The following is a 20,667-nucleotide window of genomic DNA, read 5'->3' as shown; positions in this document are numbered from 1 at the left end:
TTGTCAATCTTTCCAACCACACACACAGCCCAGCAGAAGAGTCTGTCTTATCTCGGCCACTCTCTTTCTGTCCCACCATCCCCACGAACATGATACAGTTCTGCGGTGATCTGGAAGCCTACTTTCGTCGTCTCCAACTCAAGGAATATTTTCAACGCACCACTGAACAGTGCACTGACCCACAGGAACCCTCCTACCAACAAGAAGAAGAACTCTGCGTGGACTCCTCCTGACGGTCGAAATGACAGACTGGACCTCTACATAGAGTGTTTCCGCAGACATGCACAGGCTGAAATTGTGGACAAACAACATCACTTGTCCCATAACCTCAGCCGTACAGAACGCAATGCCATCCACAGCCTCAGAAACAACTCTGACATTATCATCAAAGGGGCTGACAAAGGAGGTGCTGTAGTCATAATAAACAGGTCAGATTATGAACAGGAGGCTGCCAGGCAACTCTCCAAGACCACATTCTACAGGCCACTATCCTCTGATCCCACTGAGGAATACCAAAAGAAACTACACCATCTGCTCAAGAAATTCCCAGCTACAGTACGGGAACAAATCTACATGGACACACCCCCAGAACTCCGACCAGGGGTATTCTATCTGCTACCCAAGATCCATAAACCCGGAAACCCTGGACGCCCCATCATCTCAGGCATTGGCACTCTGACAGCAGGATTATCTGGCTATTTGGACTCTCTCCTCAGACCCTATGCTACCAGCACTCCCAGCTATCTTCGAGACACCACCGACTTCCTGAGGAAACTACAATGCATTGATGTTCTTCCTGAAAACACCATCCTGGCCACCATGGATGTAGAAGCACTTTATACCAATATTCCACATGAGGATGGACTACAAGCTGTCAGGAACAGTATCCCTGATGAGGCCACAGCAAGCCTGGTGGCTGAGCTTTGTGACTTTGTCCTCACCCACAACCACTTCAGATTTGGGGACAACTTATACCTTCAAGTCAGTGGCACTGCTATGGGTACCCGCATGGCCCCACAGTATGCCAACAGTTTTATGGCTGACTTAGAACAACGCTTCCTCAGCTCTCGTCCCCTAGTGCCCCTCCTCTACTTGCGCTACATTGATGACATCTTCATCATATGGACCCATGGAAAGGAGGCCCTTGAAGAATTCCAACTGGACTTCAACAATTTCCACCCCACCATCAACCTCAGCCTGGACCAGTCCACACAAGAGATCCACTTCCTGGACACTACAGTACAAATAAGTGATGGTCACATAAACACCACCCTATACCGGAAACCTACTGACCGCTATACGTACCTACATGCCTCCAGCTTCCATCCAAGACACATCACACGATCCATTGTCTACAGCCAAGCCCTAAGATACAACCGAATTTACTCCAACCCCTCAGACAGAGACAAACACCTACAAGATCTTTATCAAGCATTTAACTACAATACCCACCTGGGGAAGTGAGGAAACAGATTGACAGAGCAAGACGGGTACCCAGAAATCACCTACTACAGGACAGGCCCAACAAGGACAATAACAGAATACCACTGGCCATCACATACAGCCCCCAGCTAAAACCTCTCCAGCGCATTATCCACGATCTACAACCTATCCTGGAAAATGATCCCTCACTCTCACAGACCTTGGGAGGCAGGCCACTCCTCGCTTACAGACAACCCCCCAACCTGAAGCAAATACTCACCAGCAACTACACACCACACCACAGAAACACCAACCCAGGAACCTATCCCTGTAGCAAACCTCATTGCCTACTCTGTCCCCATATCTACTCTGGCAACAGCATCAGAGGACCCAACCACATCAGCCACACCATCAAGGGCTCATTCACCTGCACATCCACTAATGTCATATATGCCATCATGTGCCAGCAATGCCCCTCTGCCATGTACATTGGCCAAACCGGACAGTCCCTCTGCAAAAGAATAAATGGACACAAATCGGACATCAGGAATGGTAACATACATAAACCAGTAAGTGAACACTTCAATCTCCCTGGTCATTCTATTACAGATTTAAAAGTCACTATCATTGAACAAAAAAACTTCAGAAACAGACTTCAAAGAGAAACAGCAGAACTAAAATTCATTTGCAAATTCAACACCATTAATCTGGGCTTGAATAGGGACTGGGAGTGGCTGGCTCATTACAGAAGCAGCTTTTCCTCTCCTGGAACTGACACCTCCTCATCTACTATTGGGAGTGGACTACATCCACCCTGATTGAATTGGCCCTGTCAACACTGGTTCTCCACTTGCGAAGTAACTCCCTGCTCTCCATGTGTCAGTATATAATGCCTGCATCTGTAACTTTCACTCTATGCATCCGAAGAAGTGAGGTTTTTACTCACGAAAGCTTATGCCCAAATAAATCTGTTAGTCTTTAAGGTGCCACCAGACTCCTTGTTGTTTTTGTAGATACAGACTAACACGGCTACCCCCTGATACATAACTGTCCCTGTGGTTTCCTCATATTCTTTACATTGTCTATAGAGCAAAGACACTACTAAAGTTTAAGTTTGAGTGTCAAAAAAATCACTTGAATGCTGGGGATCAGAGACTAAAATGCCATTGGCATTGCTTATAGGGCAAAATGTGATATTAAAATTGGTGTGAATTGTTAATGCACAGTTTATCCTTTATTTCAGCAATTGATTAAAAATGTCTTAGTTCTTCTCTGCTGTTCTTATTATCTCTGGTTCCAGAGGTGAGGGTCTTACTAATACCCTTCTAAAGCACCGGTGTTGCCATAGAGTGCACCGCAGTGGACATTGGGCCTGAACATGTACCCTTTGCTCATGTGAAAATGGCATTGATTTTAGTGGAAGTTTCACTGGAATAGAGAGTGCAGAATTGGGCCTACTAGGATTGGTAACTGCAAAAGCATAGGGTATTTATGCTTGACACTTCCCCAGTGCCAGTATTGTCCAGGGAAGCTAGGCCATCTCATCAGTTCAGTGTAAAGGAGAGACTTAGAAATTTTGTTTGTATGATGTCTTTCAGCTATTTGATATCATCTACACCTAAGGGATAGCAGCTGTCTGCTGCTTTCACTCAGATTTGGTTAAGGACTTATACTGGACCCGAGGCAATAATCCTAAAAGGATGACATATTTATTACAGTGACTGAAGAGGAGGCACAACCAATATTGATGTTATTTCTGCAGAGGGGGACAAGAGGAAGTAGGAGATTCGCCCTCAGGAGATAAACGTCAAAGTTACCCCAATTGTCAAGGACTCTCAAATCAATATCAGAAGATAAGAGAGTGGCTTCAGTCTCCCTAAACACACTCTGTGGGCAGCAAGCACAAAAAACTAAGACATGCATAACCAACTGGTAATTTTGTTCATACATGTCATGTGCTGTAGTCCGTTTTGTTTGCCACATAAATGCTAAGGGAGGAAGTGAGTGAAGGTGGGTTGTGACACAGCTGTTAAAATACCATTTCAGAGAGGAAATACAGGCATCTCTAATAAGAGATAATCTGAAAAGAAGTGGAGGCTAATTGGAGTCAAAAGTGGTAGCAATCATCCTCATAGCTAAGGCTACATTTTAGTTACGGGTATTTTTAGTAACAGTCAGGGACAGGTCACAGGCCATAAACAAAAATTCACGGCCGGTGACCTGTCCATGATTTTTACTAAAAATACCCACCGTGACTAAAACTTGGGCGGGGGGCTGTGGGTGCTCCGGGGGGAGGGGCGGTCCGGGGGTGCCGCAGGTGCTGGGGAAGGGGGCAGGCTGTGGTGCACGGCCTGGAACCCCTGCTGGTGCTGGGTGGGGGAGGGTTGGTGGGACTGGCAGGGGCTTCCTAGGCGGCGGAGGTAGGGGCCAGGACAGGGGCTCTGCTGCTCCCGCCAAAAGGCTGCTGCAGCTCCCATTGGCTGGGAATCGCAGCCAATGGTAGCTGCAGGGGCAGGGCCTGTGGGCGCGGGCAGCACGTGGCGTGGAGACCACCCCCTATCCCTCCGCCGCCTACGAGCTGCAGGGGGGCCATGCCAGTGGGAGCCAGGGAGCCCCACACCTTGAGGTAAGCACCCCTCACACTCCTCAACGCCCTGCCCCTAGCCCTGAGCCCCCTCCCACACACACAAACTGCTGCTGCTGGCCCATGGGCTGCCCAGCTCAGGCAGCCCCTGAGCCAGCACTAGCTGCTGCAGAAGTCACAGAGGTCCTGGAATCTGTGACTTCTGTGACCTCCGTGACAGACTTGCAGCCTTAATCATAGTAATAATGGATAGAAACATCTCTGGTCATTTCCTCTAGGTTACTTTAAGTTTCTCTTTGGCTCTCACTTTGTTCAATATGTTCACTTCGACCCTCTTAGAGACATCATATGATACTGTGTCATTGACAAAAGTATGTTTTTGCCTGAGAGCAATACCCAAGAAATCTTCTAAAATGGTAATCTAAAATGCCTTCGGGGGACATGAAACAGAAAAACTACTATTCTTATGGCTTGGAGGAGTCTGAGACCTTCCATGGATAGCACAAAATTGGACTTGTGAAAGCTATGTCTTATTTAAGGAGTTGGAAGAAGCAAGAGATTATAAAACAAGAGGTAACTAAAATCTCTTTTAAAAGACAACCTCGTGCAAAACTATGCATGTAGATCAGCATGAAACTGAAATGTGTGACTGTAAACTAGGCAAAGAACAATTTACAGCTGGCACTATACAAACTTATGGAGTCTAAATTAGCTGTTATCACTCAAGAAAGATCTGAGAGTCATTGTGGTTAGTTCTCTGAAAACATTTGCTCAACATGCACCACAGTCAAAAAAGCTAACAGAAAAGCTAACAATGTTAAGAACCATTAGAAAATGGATAGATAAGACAAAAAAGATCATAATGCTACTATGTAAATCGATAGTACACTCACATCTTGAATACTGCATGCAGTTCTGGTTATCCCATCTCAAAAGTGCTGAGAAGGGCAACAAAAATTATTAGGGGGTATGGAACAGCTTCCATCTGAGGAGAGATTAAAAAGGCTGGCACTGTTCAGCTTGGAAAAGTGATAACTGAGGAAAGATATGATAGAGGTCTATAAAATTGTGAATGGTGTGGAAAAAGAATAAGGAAGTGTTATTTACCCCTTCACATAACGCACGAACCAGGTATCATCCAATGAAATTAGTAAGTAGCAGGTTTAAAACAAACAAAACAAAGTTCTTCTTCACACAGCACACTTTCAACCTGTGGAACTCATTGCCAGGGATGTTAGGAAGGCCAAAAGTATAACTGGGTTAAAAAAAGAATTAGGTAATTTAATGGTAGATAGTTCCATCAATGGCTATTAGTCAAGATCATCAGGGATGCAACCCCATGCTATGAGTGTCCCTAAACCTCGACTGCTAGAAGCTGGGACAGGATGACAGGGTGTAGATCACTTGATAAATTGCCCTGTTCTATTAATTCCTTCTGAAGCATCTGGCACCAGCCACAGTCAGAAGACAGGATACTGGGATAAATGGACCATTGGTCTGGTCCAGTTTGGCCATTCTTATGTTCTTATACAGCTAAGATTTACTTTGCACCTAGCAGTCAGACTTATGTTCTGTCCACATTACAGCTTTCCCCATTGCTACTGCTAATGGAACTGCACTGGTGGCAAATTGTAGGTCCTAGTTTTTTAAGTGTAGCCCAAGTGGTTAAATCTGCACTAGCATCTTCCCATCAGCTGGCAGTTCCAACAAAGATGATTAAGGGATTAAAAACAACGAAAGCCATTCAGATCTTTGTTCTTGACACGCAAGGATTAGAAATCCAGAGAAATGAGAGAAGCGGTAAACAACAGAGGACTAGTTGACCTCACTATTAGCAGTGTGAAATACTTTTGGATCAGGTAATGAAAAGCAAGCAAAATCCTAGGAAGACCAGAGTGGATAGAGCTGGCAGCAGAGACTTTAGACAGGGAGGTTAGGTTTCAAAACACACTGTGGTAACATTATAAGCTCTTTGGGGCACAGACTCATTTTCTATATTTTTGTACAGGATTTAGGACAATGGGGCCATGACCTGGTTGGTCTCTAGGTGCTACTGTAATATAAATGGTTAATAATAATAATTATTATTATAGCTCATAGGAAAGGCAGATGGTATCTGTTCTATGAAGTAGCTAAGGAACTTGAGAAACTGCTCATGCATAGTATGAAAGGATCAACCCATCACTGGCTCCTCCTCCTGGCCAGGCATGGGATGGCAGCTTTTTCTCCACTGGGGTCTGTAGCCAGTGGCTGCCCCACCTGTGCAGTGACCTCTCTCTTCCTGTGATTGGCCCTACAGCCAGGTCACTTCAAAATTCCTCCCCTTCCAGGGTAGTCCATTGACAAAAGGCAAAGGGAATTAACACAAATAAACTGAGTTGATAAGAGAAAGAGTGGAATGATTCTCTTTCAGGGTGTATCAAGATCTGTCTCTCCCTTCCCTCAGGAAGGGGCCTTCAAGTAGTGGTTGTCTGGGAAGCTCCTGCCTTCAGTTAGCCCTTTCCTCAGGGTTAACAAGCAGTTCTCTTCCCTGGTCTCCCCACAAGTGAGCCATTCTGCTCCCCATTTAAGCTCCTTCTCCAACCTCTGCATGCTTTGCAAGTGTGACAGGAAGGAGCGGCTGAACCCAGAGCAGCTCCTTAACCCCTAGTTGTCTAGTGTGAGGTTTGTATAGCTTATCACACATAGGTTGTAAAGTTATTATTGTAAAAGCCATAAATGATGTGTCTGGAAAGAAATGTTCTATGTCTTCATTAAAAAACATTTTAATTGTTGTTTCTAAAAGCCATTCAGATCTGTTAAGTCACTGGAACTGCACAGTTATGTACAAAGAAATGTCATAATGAATGTGTTGAAAATCTGGATGGACAAAAAGAAAAAAATGGGGGGGAAGAAAGAAGGGCGTCAAAATACAAAGCAGGTTCTAAATGTTACAGCAATTTTATATTAAATGAGTCTGAGTCTGTTTAATGTTCTTCTTTTGGTAACATGCATTGACAGTGCTCCTTTTAAAAAATGAACATGTCCATAACCTCATTTAAACTCTGCATTGGTAAAATGAAATTGTGTGAAAATGCAAAATTACTGAACAGATTATGCAAATAATACATACACTGTCAGACAAAGTCATACCACTGTATTCCAAATTTGCTTTGAGTATCTCTTCGTGCATTACATGCAGAAATGGCTGAAGATTCTCTTCTTCAGCACTACATAACCTACAATGGGGAATTTCCTAGAATACCAACATGACAGTGAGTTGAAAACAGTTTCACTGAAAAGATTGTCTCTTACTATGGGTACGAACAATGAGGGATTGTCTCTTACTATGGGTATGTACATAATGAGGTCCCAGTCTTGTCTGAGCTTTCTGGTGCTACTCTAATACAAATAATTATTAGCAATGGTAAAGTTCCAATACAAAGCAAATTAAAGCTTGGCATGCAAGCTAAAAAGTAGCCTTTAAAAAAATCTGAGGCATTTAGACTAATCTTATATTAACAACACTTCTGAAACTAGGTTCACCTTATATTGTTGAAATATGTACCTCTGGTGATTGGAGCAGCAGCATGTTTGCACACCAAAAGCTCCATATAATATGTATATAATCTCTATTATATCTATCTATCTAAACTCTGTACCATAGGTTAATATGAATATTAATACATATTACCAGGGTGACCAGACAGCAAGTGTGAAAAATCAGGATGGAGGTGGGGGGTAATAGGAGCCTATATAAGAAAAAGACCCAAAAATCGGGACTGTCCCTATAATATCGGGACATCTGGTCACCCTACATATTACCAATGACCAGCAGTCCCAAAGAAAGCCAGGAAAATGCCAGAAGGCTGTTATCTCTGAAAGTCTATAACAAAGTGCCTTGAGCAAGTATGTGCTGAGCTAAAACTACAAAGGTCAGACTAGTGCTGTTCTGTACATTATAGTCCAGATTCAAGAGAATTGACAACCTGTATTAAAGTTCAAAACCTACGGGAAACTGGGCTTGATTAAAATAATACCAGTTGTTATCTCTGCAGTAGTTCTTTATGTGAAGGGGACAAAAATCACAACACAAAGTCATTCGATGCATAGAGCACTATTGCTGACATCTTTTCATATGAGTTTAAAGTAGTGATTGGCCTTGTAATAAAGCACTGGATGCAACTGTAATGTAGGGTCAGAAATAGAGGGAGCAAGAAGAATAGTGTTACATTAAAGGAAATGAAAGAACTGACTGACTCTATCAATTTACCCGTATTACTCATGATGAAAAGTAAAATGAAGCGCGTGACCCCATCCACTCTGCCTCCACTCCTTCATGTCCTTCTTCAAAATGCATTTCTTCAAGGAGACCCAGAAGCCCCTAGTTTTTCCCTCTAAATTGACACTCTCTCTCTCGCTCTCTCTCTCATGCACACACACACTTATATAAACAAAAAGAGAAAAGAAAAGCTGGAATTGCCATAGATTACCACATGATCTTATGTTTGTCATTCTCATCCTTCCTTCCCTTTATCTCCCCAGCCTCTGTTTGTCAGTGATGCTTGTTTTGTTTTTTTCTCTTAATCTAGAGACTGTAAACTCTTCAGAGCTAGGGCCTTGTTTTGCTATCAAGTTTTATGCAGATTTATGACACTCTATAAATAACAAATAAGAAGAACCACCAAGAAAGTAGGCTGGTGCCAATTTATTTCAGCTTAAAGGGTAAACTCATTGCTTTAGTAACCAAATACTACTTAACTTTCCCTGAGAGAGCCTTACTAAACAGGACCTTCAGCAAGACACTTACCCTCTGTAGAAATCCATCTTTGCAGTAATAGCTACTAAGAGCCATAAACTAATTGTAGATAATGGCCTACCATTCAGCAGCAGTGAGTTCAGCCACTTTCCTAAGAAATATGAATTTAAGATGTCTACTTCAAGACCTCATTACGTACTTAGAAAGGAAAATGGATAGTGAAAAGGCTCCTTACAGCAGCAAAGATGATCCTTTCAAGCCTACACAGTGAGGCCTTTAGACAGCAGATAACATTCAGCTGAACTTCTAATGAACCACATATCACAAGCGGTATCAAGAAGGCTGTGAAAAGTTGCAGAAGAGGCAGTAAAAATGCTGCAACTAACATGAAAAGTCTGCTCCTGCATGTGCTTAGCACTCCCAATTCCCCTAGGCCCAGATCTTCAAAGGTTCTTAGGTATTGCTTCATTCAGGTATTGCCTGCCAACTAGTAGACCCCTCATCCCCAAGGTAGGTGCTCAGGCTCCCCATATAACGCAGTGGGGAGAGTTAGACAACTAATAAAAGGCTCCTTAGAAACCAGCCAGCTGAGTGGGGAGCCTTCTGAGCTACCCAGGAGTACAATGCTGAGGAGGGGAGCAGGAAGAGGAAAAAATGTAGGTGCCTGAACTGCTGAACTGGTGTCCCTGGCTGATGGGCCAGAGATAGGCACCTCCCATTGCTTGGGATCCTCAACTGCAAACCCTCTCCTGGAGTTAGGTACCTAAGATAGATCAGCTGCTTAGGTAACCCACACCTTAGCAGCTGAAATTGTCCGTCTCTGTCTCTCTTTTGCTCATGCTTGATACCCCCTCTTATGCTCGCCCTACATTTCCCCTGTGCCCCTGGCTGTCTTCGGGTATAGGTGCTTTATTGCCCATCACCTATCTGGGCCTCCTGCGATGGGGTCTGACACATATTCGGTCTTAAGCATGCTTAAAGTAAGCCTACAGAATTGGGCCCCACTAACAGGATAGGCTTTTCCCCCATTTACTTTGAGAATCCACTTCAAGGCCTCCTAGGCTTCAGCTTGAGCTAGGGCTTCAAGCTACTCATTAGCTGTGGGGTGACATCAGGGATGACTGCTGACCGGTGGAAACTTTGGCACCTATGGGGTTAGGTGACAACCAAACAGTGGTTTTTAAAATGTCTGTGGAGTCTAAATTGTGGACTTAGGTACCTGAAGATTGGACTGAGCCCTCGTGACTGGTGGAAGATTCAGATGTTCTGCAGTCCTGAGTCTCTTGTTGGACCTCACCTGAGCTATCTGGTGATGGATGGCAGCGAGAAAAGGAAAGGAAGGATCTAAAGCCACACTCACTGAAGAAATTTGGCCAGCAGCGAACAGTGTTGTGATGGAATATGCAGCTAAGCGATGTAAGAAAATTGGCATCACTTCTTTCAAGTACAATACAGCAGCTAAGGAGCCAGGGAGATAAGAGAATGAGAATAGTGGCTCAAACAATCTGGCTGAAAACTTCTGCAGAGATTATCTATACATTACCATTAGTTCCATTTTAACTCCATCTTGGGACTCACACACAATATAGATACACTGTACTTGACCCATTTTGGGGGTGGGAGAGGTGCTTTACAGGTTAGATGAACACAGTACAGCCACACTACCTCCTTAGCAAGGGCCTCACTCCTGATCAAATCATGAGTGGATGGCATTTCATAGCCATAGACATTATATTAATGGTCTAAACTCAAGACCAGGATTCTTGTCTGTTGACACCTCCAATCTTCTGAGGACCAATTAACTGTGAAATCAATAGAGTCCAGCATAAATATCACCTTTCTGGTTTACATCCTGCATCAAACGTTTTCCTGCCTTGTCTCTCTCTATTCATCACCATCACCATCACCATTGGAGTCAAGGGACCGAAATCCTCACAACCAACCCACTCTGGTACCCTCATGTCCTAGCATTCAGAAACATTGTTTAACCCTCTCAGTCACCATAAAGTGGCCATCAAAGTGGTTACTATTGTCAGATGTTGACTCTGTGTGTGTGTGTGTGTGTGTTCTCTCAGTATGCTGTCTCAGCTCTGTGCAGATAGCCGACACTGCAGACCTCAATCAAACTGCCCACAAAGACTATAAGCACCCTGCCAGGTTTATTGCCAATGAAGCATGGTGCTAATGACCTTGCTCAATAGTTACAGTACTAACACATGTATGCCTGTGACAATGGACCAGCCCAGTGAATGGCGGGACTTTCCATTCCCCCCTAGGCTAGACAAAGACACTCCCTTTGAGGCTCCTTTTTCTACCCCGATACAAACAAGTTTCATATTGCCCCTCTGACGTGGTTAGTTACCACCCTTTACCTTGTACATGTTGGTTCGATCAAAACATCCCTATTAATCACCCTGTCATTCTAACCTTATCTTTAAGAGGGGCTCAGTTTGTCCTTGTTTCATCTTTGGGGAATGTGTTTACACTGTAACCCTGTAATGGGGTATTCTGGTACCACCCTTTTGGAATGTGTCCTGTGCCTAGAACTTCTTAGGAATGTGTGTGTTTTTGCAATACCAGACCTGTTCTTGCCAGGTTCTGTGATCAAGCAGGCAGAGCCTGACTTTTGCTAACTTTGCTTTATATTAGCAGTGCCTGCCTATCACTTTAGCCCAGGCCTCATACTGGGCCTCTGATACAAGGCCTCATGTCTCAGGCTCTCTTTCTACTACAGCTACAATGACAGATTAACATCCAAATGGCAGCTTCCAGAGCAGGCCGCAACATCCATATACAGAGCATGTGTTCTCCCAATACCAAACCTTACCCTAAAGACTTGACACCAGGGCGGACCCGGAGAACAGAAGGGTGTGCTGTCTACCGGGCGCAAAGATACGCGATGTGGACCTGCGGTTGAAAAGGATCCTAAAAGGAGCAGGTAAGAACCCCTTGATAATCCTTCATGTAGGAACGAATGACACGGCTAGGTTCTCGTTAGAGAGAATCAAGGGAGATTATGCTAGGCTGGGGAAGACGCTCAAGGAGATAGAGGCTCAGATTATCTTTAGTGGGATTCTGCCCGTTCCGAGGGAAGGGCAGCAAAGGGCTGATAGGATTGTGAGAATAAATAGTTGGCTAAGAGAGTGGTGCTATAAGGAGGGCTTTGGGATGTATGGCCACTGGGAGGCTTTCGGGGACAGAAACCTGTTCTCGCGGGATGGGCTTCACCTGAGTAGGGAAGGAAATAGACTTCTGGGAGGGAGGCTGGCTCATCTTATCAAAAGAGCTTTAAACTAGGAAGTTTGGGGAGAAGGTTGGGAGATGCACAGTTAATCTCCACTCCAGATTCCAGTATGGAAAAGGTGAGTAAAATGAGAGGAGACATAGCCAGGGAGATGAGATCGGACATAGGAAGGACAGGGGGGACGGACGCAAGGAGGCCCGCAACTTACAGTGCTACTAATGGGAGACAGGCTAAACGACATACATTAGGGTGTTTATACACCAATGCCAGAAGCCTAGGTAATAAAATGGAGGAATTGGAGCTCTTGGTCCAAGAGCTGAAACCAGATATCGTAGGAATAACAGAAACATGGTGGAATGGCAGTCACGACTGGAACGCAGGTATGGAGGGGTATGCGCTGTTTAGGAAAGACCGGAACAAAGGTAAAGGTGGGGGGGTGGCATTGTATGTCAATAGTGAAATAAGCTGTAAAGAAATAATAGTTGATGGATTAGATAACACAGAGTCCGTCTGGGCAATACTCACACTGGGTAATAGGACTACTAGAGACTCTCCGGGGATAGTGCTTGGAGTGTGCTATAGACCGCCGGGATCGACCCAGGATATGGATAAGGAACTATTTAATGTCTTTAGAGAAGTAATTACTAATAGAAACTGTGTAATTATGGGGGACTTTAACTTCCCGGATATAGATTGGGGCACAAACGCTAGTAGTAATAATAGGGCTCAGATGTTCCTAGATGTGATTGCTGATCAATTCCTTCATCAAGTGGTAGCTGAACCGACGAGGGGGGAGGCCATTTTAGATTTGATTCTGGTGAGTAGTGAGGACCTCGTTGAGGAAGTGGTAGTGGGGGACAATTTGGGCTCCAGTGATCATGAGCTAATTCGGTTTAAAATACATGGGAGGAGTAACAGAATTAAGTCAAAGACTAGGGTTTATAATTTTAAAAAGGCCAATTTTAACAAATTAAGGGGACTGGTAAGGGAAGTGGATTGGGCAAACGTATTAATGGATCTAAAGGCAGAAGAAGCCTGGGATTACTTCAAGTTAAAGATGCATGAGCTGTCGGAGGCCTGCATTCCAAAAAAGGGAAAAAGATTACAAAGCAGGAGATTTAGACCGAGCTGGATGAGCGACCGACTCAAAGGGGCGATTAGGAAAAAACAGAAAGCGTACAAAGAGTGGAAGAGGGGAGGGATTAGTAAAGAAACTTACCTTAGCGAAGTCAGAGAATGTAGAGATAGAGTGAGAAAGGCCAAAGGCCGTGTAGAGTTGGACCTAGCGAGGGGAATTAAAAGCAATAGTAAGAGGTTTTACAGCCACATAAATAGGAAGAAAGCAAAGAAAGAAGAAGTGGGACCGCTGAAGACTATTGCCGGAGAGGAGATTAAAGACAATCTAGGCATGGCGCAATATCTCAATGAATATTTTGCATCGGTGTTCAATGAGGCCAATGAAGGTATTAGGGATACTAGCACCACTACAGAGGGGCATTCAGGATGGGGGATTACCGTATCCGAGGTAGAAACAAAACTTGAATGCCTTAATGGGGCTAAGTCGGGAGGACCGGACGATCTTCATCCGAGAATATTGAAGGAATTGGCGCGGGAAATAGCAGGCCCATTAGCGATAATATTTAATGAATCTGTAAACTCGGGGGTGGTCCCGTTAGACTGGAGAATAGCTAATGTGGTTCCTATTTTCAAGAAAGGGAAAAAAAGTGATCCGGGTAACTACAGGCCTGTTAGTTTAACATCTGTAGTGTGCAAGGTGTTAGAGAAAATTCTGAAAGAGAAACTAGTTGAGGACCTGGAGGTTAGTGGCAATTGCGATAAATTACAACATGGTTTTACGAAGGGCAGATCGTGCCAAACGAATCTGATCTCCTTCTTTGAGAAAGTAACGGATTTATTAGATAAGGGAAATGCGGTGGACCTGATATACCTGGATTTCTGTAAAGCGTTTGATACTGTACCCCATGAGGAATTATTGGTTAAACTGAAAAACATGGGGATCGATATGAAAATCCAGAGGTGGATAAGGAATTGGTTAATGGGGAGAATGCAGCGGGTCGTATTAAAGGGTGAACTGTCAGGTTGGAGGGAGGTTACTAGTGGAGTGCCTCAAGGTTCGGTTTTGGGACCCATTTTATTTAATTTATTTATAACTGACCTCGGAACCGATTGCAGAAGTGGGCTGATAAAGTTTGCGGATGATACGAAGGTGGGAGGCGTTGTAAATTCGGAGGAGGATAGGGATATCCTGCAGGGAGACTTGAATGAGCTTGTGAATTGGAGTATCAGAAATAGGATGAAATTTAATAGTAAAAAGTGTAAGGTGATGCATTTGGGGATGACTAATAAAAATTTTAGTTACAAGATGGGGACACATTGGTTAGAAGTAACGGAAGAGGAGAAGGACCTAGGGGTCCTCGTAGACCGCAGGATGACTATGAGTCGACAATGCGACGTGGCGGTGAAAAAAGCCAATGCTGTCTTGGGATGCATTAGGCGAGGTATATCTAGCAGGGATAAGGAGGTCCTGCTTCCGTTGTACAAGGCGCTGGTGAGACCTCATCTGGAGTACTGTGTGCAGTTCTGGTCTCCCATGTTTAAAAAAGATGAACTCAAACTGGAACGGGTGCAGAGAAGGGCCACTAGGATGATCAGAGGAATGGAAAACCTGTCGTATGAAAAGAGACTAGAGGAGCTTGGGTTGTTTAGTCTGACAAAGCGAAGGCTGAGGGGGGATATGATTGCTATCTTTAAATATATTAGAGGGATTAATACGAGGGAGGGAGAAGAATTATTCCAGCTCAGTACTAATGTGGATACGAGAACGAATGGATATAAACTGGCCGTGGGGAAGTTCAGGCTTGAAATTAGACGAAGGTTTCTGACCGTCAGAGGGGTGAAATATTGGAACGGCCTTCCGAGGGAAACCGTGGGGGCGACGGACCTGTCTGGTTTTAAGATTAAGTTAGATAAATTTATGGAGGGAATGGTTTAATGGTAAAACATAGTAGTCAAGGAAAACCAAGCAATGGTAGGCAAATTGTATAATGGCTGACAGGGGTCAGGCTGGAGACTCTTGCCTATATGCTCGGGGTCTTACTGATCGCCATATTTGGGGTCGGGAAGGAATTTTCCTCCAGGGCAGATTGGCTGAGCCTCTGGAGGTTTTTCGCCTTCCTCCGCAGCATGGGGCAGGGATCTCTAGCAGGAGGGTTTCTGCCGATTGAAGTCACCTAAAACAGGATTGGGGACTTCAACAGCAGAGTCCAGGGAAGGGGTAGGGACGGTTTTATGGCCTGCAGCATGCAGGGGGTCAGACCAGATGATCATAATGGTCCCTTCTGACCTTAAAGTCTATGAGTCTATGAGTCTATCATGAATACCACAGACTCCATCTCCAGCAAAATTGATGGGTCTCCCATCTCGAACACAAGTTATTCCTCCTCCCCAAGGTATCTTCTAAAAGAGGGTAGGTCTTCATTCTAATTCAATGAATTGCTCATCGTCATGTATAGACAGGCATCCCTAGCACAACTCAGTTTTAGTTCTTTTTAAAAGAAAATATTGTAACTAATACAGCTGTAGAAGACTGATTCAAAGTAGAAAGTCGAAGGGAGGGGAAGATAAGACATGGGGATTTAGTAAGTAGTCTCAAAAGGCAGAAGAAAAATGACTCACTCTGGCATGTTAACAATTATGAAACTGGAATGTAAATATTAAGTAGGATGGTTGGTATCAATATTTAATTAATGGATCAATACAAAGATGCCATGCCTTGATGTGGAGTCAGAACAATAAGGGTTTTCTGAAATAGACATGATTTATTTAGGGGATGTTGTCTGATCCTATGATGTGGAAGTGGCACGGGGAAGAAGTTCTAAAGCAGTATTTAAACCAGAAGGGAAGCAGAAAACATGTATAAGAAAATACATTAAGAAAATGAAAAAGTAAGAACAATTGTTTAATCAAGGTGAATCAGAATCAAAATGCCTGATTTGGAAGATCAGGCTACAACGATGGGGAAAAAAATTCTGAAAGTGAATCATAGAATCGTAGGACTGGAAGGGACCTTGAGCGTTCATCTAATCCAGTCCCCTGCACTCATGGCAGGACCAAGTATTATCTAGACCATCCCTGACAGGTGTTTGTCTAACCTGCTCTTAAAAATCTCCAATGATGGAGATTCCACAACCCCCCATAGCAATTTAACCACCCTGACCTTTCTAATGTCCAACCTAAACCTCCTTTGCTGCAATTTAAGCACATTGCTTCTTGTCCTATCCTCAGCAGTTAAGAAGAACAATTTTTCTCCCTCCTCCTTGTTACAATCTTTTATGTACTTGAAAACTGTTATCATGTCCCCTATCGGTTTTCTCTTTTCCAGACTAAACAAACCCAATTTTTTCCATCTTCCCTCATAGATCATGTTTTCTAGACCTTTAATCGTTTTTTTTTTTTTTTTTTTTTTTGCTCTTCTCTAGACTTTGTTCAATTTTTCCACATCCTTCCTTAACCGTGGTGCCCAGAACTGGACACAATACTCCAGTTAAGGCCTAATCAGCGTGGAGTAGAGCGGAAGAATTACTTCTCGTGTCTTGCTTACAACTCTCTCGCTAATAGATCCCAGTATGATGTTTGCTTTTTTTGCAACAGTGTTACACTTGACTCATATTTAGCTTGTGGTTCACTTTCTAGAGTACTCCTTCCTAGGCAGTCATTTCCCATTTTGTATGTGTGCAATTGCTTGTTCCTTCCTAAGTGGAGTACTTTGCATTTGTCCTTATTGAATTTCATCCTATTTACTTCAGACCATTTCTCCAGTTTGTTCAGATCATTTTGAATTATAATCCTATCCTCCAAAGTACTTGCAGCCCCTCCCAGGTTGGTATCATCCACAAACTTTATAAGTGTACTTTCTATGTCATTACCTAAATCATTGATGAAGATATTGAACAGAACTGATCCCTGCGGGACCCACCTCGTTATGCCCTTCCAGCATGATTGAACCACTGATAACTACTCTCTGGGAATGTTTTTCCAACCATGAGAATATAATGCTCATGACTGACAGTCCTGGAGACTAGATTCCTTTATTAATATAATCCACAAAACAGGTGTAGATAGCAGCAATACAAGCTATTTTTCATACTTCTCCCCCCCAATAACCATGTACTGGAAAGGCCATGTCTTGGAGTCAGGGGGATAGTCCAGTCTCCATGCCCATTCAGACCTTGGCAATTGCCATCATGATTTTTGTGGTGCATAGAGTGGCTCAGATTCTCAAAATGGAAAACTGGGGCATCTTGATATTGTTATGGAAGAAGGAGTGGAGAAGCTGAACATGCAAGTTCTCTGACAAGCATCCTCTCAGCTGTCAAATGCCATGCCTGTTAAGACAAACTCCTCGGCTGAATGCCATCTTAATTGCTAAAACCCTCCAGCCCACCGTTGTGTACATCTACACTTTGAGCTGAGGGGGTGGTTCCCAGCTCAAGAAGACATACCTGTGAGCTAGTGCACTAAAAATAAGAATGTAGTCCTGCGATGTAAGTGGCAGGAAGGGCTAGTCACCTTGAAAATGTACCTAGCATCTCTTGTGGCTGATGACAAGCCCTACCCAAACTGCATGTCCTGCCTAAATCTTCCTGACCCTTCCATGATGGGTGCTGAAGGTGCTCTATTGATTATCAAGGAACAGTGATTTTTCTATAGGAACCACTTCCCCCATTAGTAAAGTGCAGTCACCCTGGTGTGAAACACAATAATTCTAAGAGTGCACAGTAATGTTGCACAATGATTTAGGGTAGGAATTAAAGACCTCAGAGGCAATTAGAAATTGTAGGGGTAATTATAGGTGGGCAGAATATAATTGCTGAAGATAGAATTAGGTTTAGATGCATGATAAGACCCGATTGACTTGTGAAAAATGCCAGAGGATTTTTAGTCAGATTTTCAATTTAGGTATTGATATAGTCTATCAGTATTTAGATAAGATTACAGCTTGATGGGATATGACTATAAGAACAGAGGTGTATATTGTGAACTGATCTACCGTAATAGAGCTATTAGATAATGTAGGAGGAATAATGGGCAAATAAAAGCGCTATATAAAATATTCCCAATACAGAAAATATATTGTTATAGTTTAGCTAACAATTGTAGATAGCAAAATTGTCATGGATGTCTTGAGGTAGTACAGAAGAAGAAGAAATTAAAGAGCTGATAAATTATTGCTCCTTGAACCAATTTGCTGCTAGGCATAATATAATTTAATATTTTAAAGAACAGGTAAATTAGGAAACTGAAACTAGCTGGACTTCTGGGATCAAATATTAGTGGTGCTCCTAAAATTAACATTTATCTGATAGTCAAAACCAGTTTCAACATTCTGACTTTGGGCAAGTTAGGAGTGAAGAATGGAAGAGAAAAATAGACTAGTTATACATAAGAAAAGGTAGAGAAGGTAGAGAAGGATCAGCTTTAAAACAGTACAAGTGAAAATATACTCTCTACCCAAAACTGTGGGATAGCTACCCACAGTGCACCGCTTCCAATGTCGACGCTTGCCCTGTTAGTGTGGACTCACAAAGTCGAATTACTGTCCTTAGTGTGGATACACACGTTCGACTTTGTAATATCGGTTCCACAAATTCGCTTTAAGTAAAATTGAACTACTCTCCTAGTGTAGACATACCCTAAGAGCCTAAATATAGACGTTCCTTTTAACCCTGTCTGACTAGTTAGGAATGAAACTGAACAGAAATTCCAATTATGTAAACCTTACAATGGAGTATGAAGATAAGCACATTGAGGAAAAACAGGAAAGTACTGTACTGGACAAAATCAGTTAGAGTTGCACAAAGACAATTTAATGTGCAGTACTTGGAACAAGAGTTAATGTAAACAGTGAGTTTACAGTATTTTAAAAGATAGTGGGTAAAGGAAATGACATGAAAGAACTGAAGTTTTAAATGTTTACCATATTTTAGTATGATTACAAAGCTCTAAAATTAAAATCATGCCATTGTACATCAGCTATGTTCACTGGGTACTGGATGAGTTGCATGCTTTACAGTGGCCTCCGTCTTGTTGTTTGTGGTAACTCATTTAACATTAATGGGGCTTATTGGTGTACTTCAGGGTGCAATTCACCTCTCTGCACACAAAGCTTGAGCAGGCTTTGAAGGAGTGGAGGTGGGGACCACAGTCCCGGTATAGTGTTACTGACTGCTGGATCTGCACAAACACAGACCCAATGGCCTCTTTCCAGTCCACCCCAAATTAAACTCTGCCAAAAAAAAAAAAAGGAGGGCCAGTAAGTTTAATAAATTTACTAGAGGGAAAACAACAAGCCTACAAATGAAAGGAGCTTTGCCTCTGTCCTTATGCACAAGACCTTGTCATCACTGCAGCGCATCTTCACACAAGTTCTTGAAAAATTTCTCCCATGATTTTTGCACAAACCAGGCTTTTCTTCGGTGTCAGGCTAGCAGGTCTTCATGCTCATCGATGGTTTTCCTGGAAAAGCACCTTCACTGTAGACAGTAAAAGGGAAAGCTCCTTGCTGAATGTAGTATATTTGAGTTTGCCAGTATCTCCTGAGTATTGTGGAGTAAAATCCTACAGCAAAGCTAGGATGGATATGTGGCTAAAGCATTGGTATGAAAGTCCAGGTTCTATTCCTAGCTCTATCAATTTTTTTAAAAAATTTAAATAAATGGAGCTATCCTATCTCCTAGAACAGGAAGGGACTTTGAAAGGTCATTGAGTTGAGACCAGCCCCCTGCCTTCACTAGCAGGACCAAGTACTGATTTTGCCCCAGATCCTTAAGTGGCCCCCTTAGGGATTGAATTCACAACCCTGGGTTTAGCAGGCCAATACTCAAACCACTGAGCTATCCCTTCCCCCACTAGCTGCTGTGAGTCCATGGATAAGATGCATAACTAATCTGAGCTTCTCATTCCCCATGTCAGGAACAGATATAATAATACTTTCTATCTCACAAGGGTACTGAGAGGCTTAATTCACTGGTGTTATGCAAAGTGCTTCATGCTCTTTGGATAGGTGATGCTATACGGCGGCAAAGTATTATTAAAAATCCTTGTCTTATTCAATGTACACATGAGATGCCAGCATTTATTAACCACCTTTGCCAGTTACAATTCCATTTTCATGGCAATAAAACTCATTGTCTGGGTCGTGGCTAATGAAAGCTGAGAGTGTGCCCCTTGCCTCTTTGTTTTAGGTAGAAATAGCAAATGTTGCAGCTTTTAGCAGCATGAAAACAAAGCTTACTATCATGCAGAATTCTCCTATGGATGAGTTACAGTTCTGAGGCTGTGCCCCTACGTTATCTCATGAATCCAACTGTCACCTGTGCCCTAGATGGGGCTGCCCCACTTGCATTGCACATTGTTACCATGTAGAAGTTTGCTGAATACCAAGTAAAGGACACAGCAGCCATTCATTCTTGCACTAACTCCTTCATATGGTAGAAAATGCGGAATTCCGTTGTCCATATTTGAAATCTTGGGTCCCTCTCTCGTCCACAGAGCCATGATTCTTAGCTAGTAATGAGCATGTTCACCATTTAAATGCTCTTTGCTAGGTAATGTGCAGCAAGTGTTGCACAAGCCTTTTGCTGACCAAAATCGGGAGGG

The sequence above is a fragment of the Trachemys scripta genome, chromosome 2, assembly GCF_013100865.1.
Source record: "Trachemys scripta elegans isolate TJP31775 chromosome 2, CAS_Tse_1.0, whole genome shotgun sequence".
NCBI classification, from domain to species: Eukaryota; Metazoa; Chordata; order Testudines; family Emydidae; genus Trachemys; species Trachemys scripta.
The sequence above is the reverse complement of the archived record's forward strand: the minus strand, read 5'-3'. Positions refer to the sequence as shown.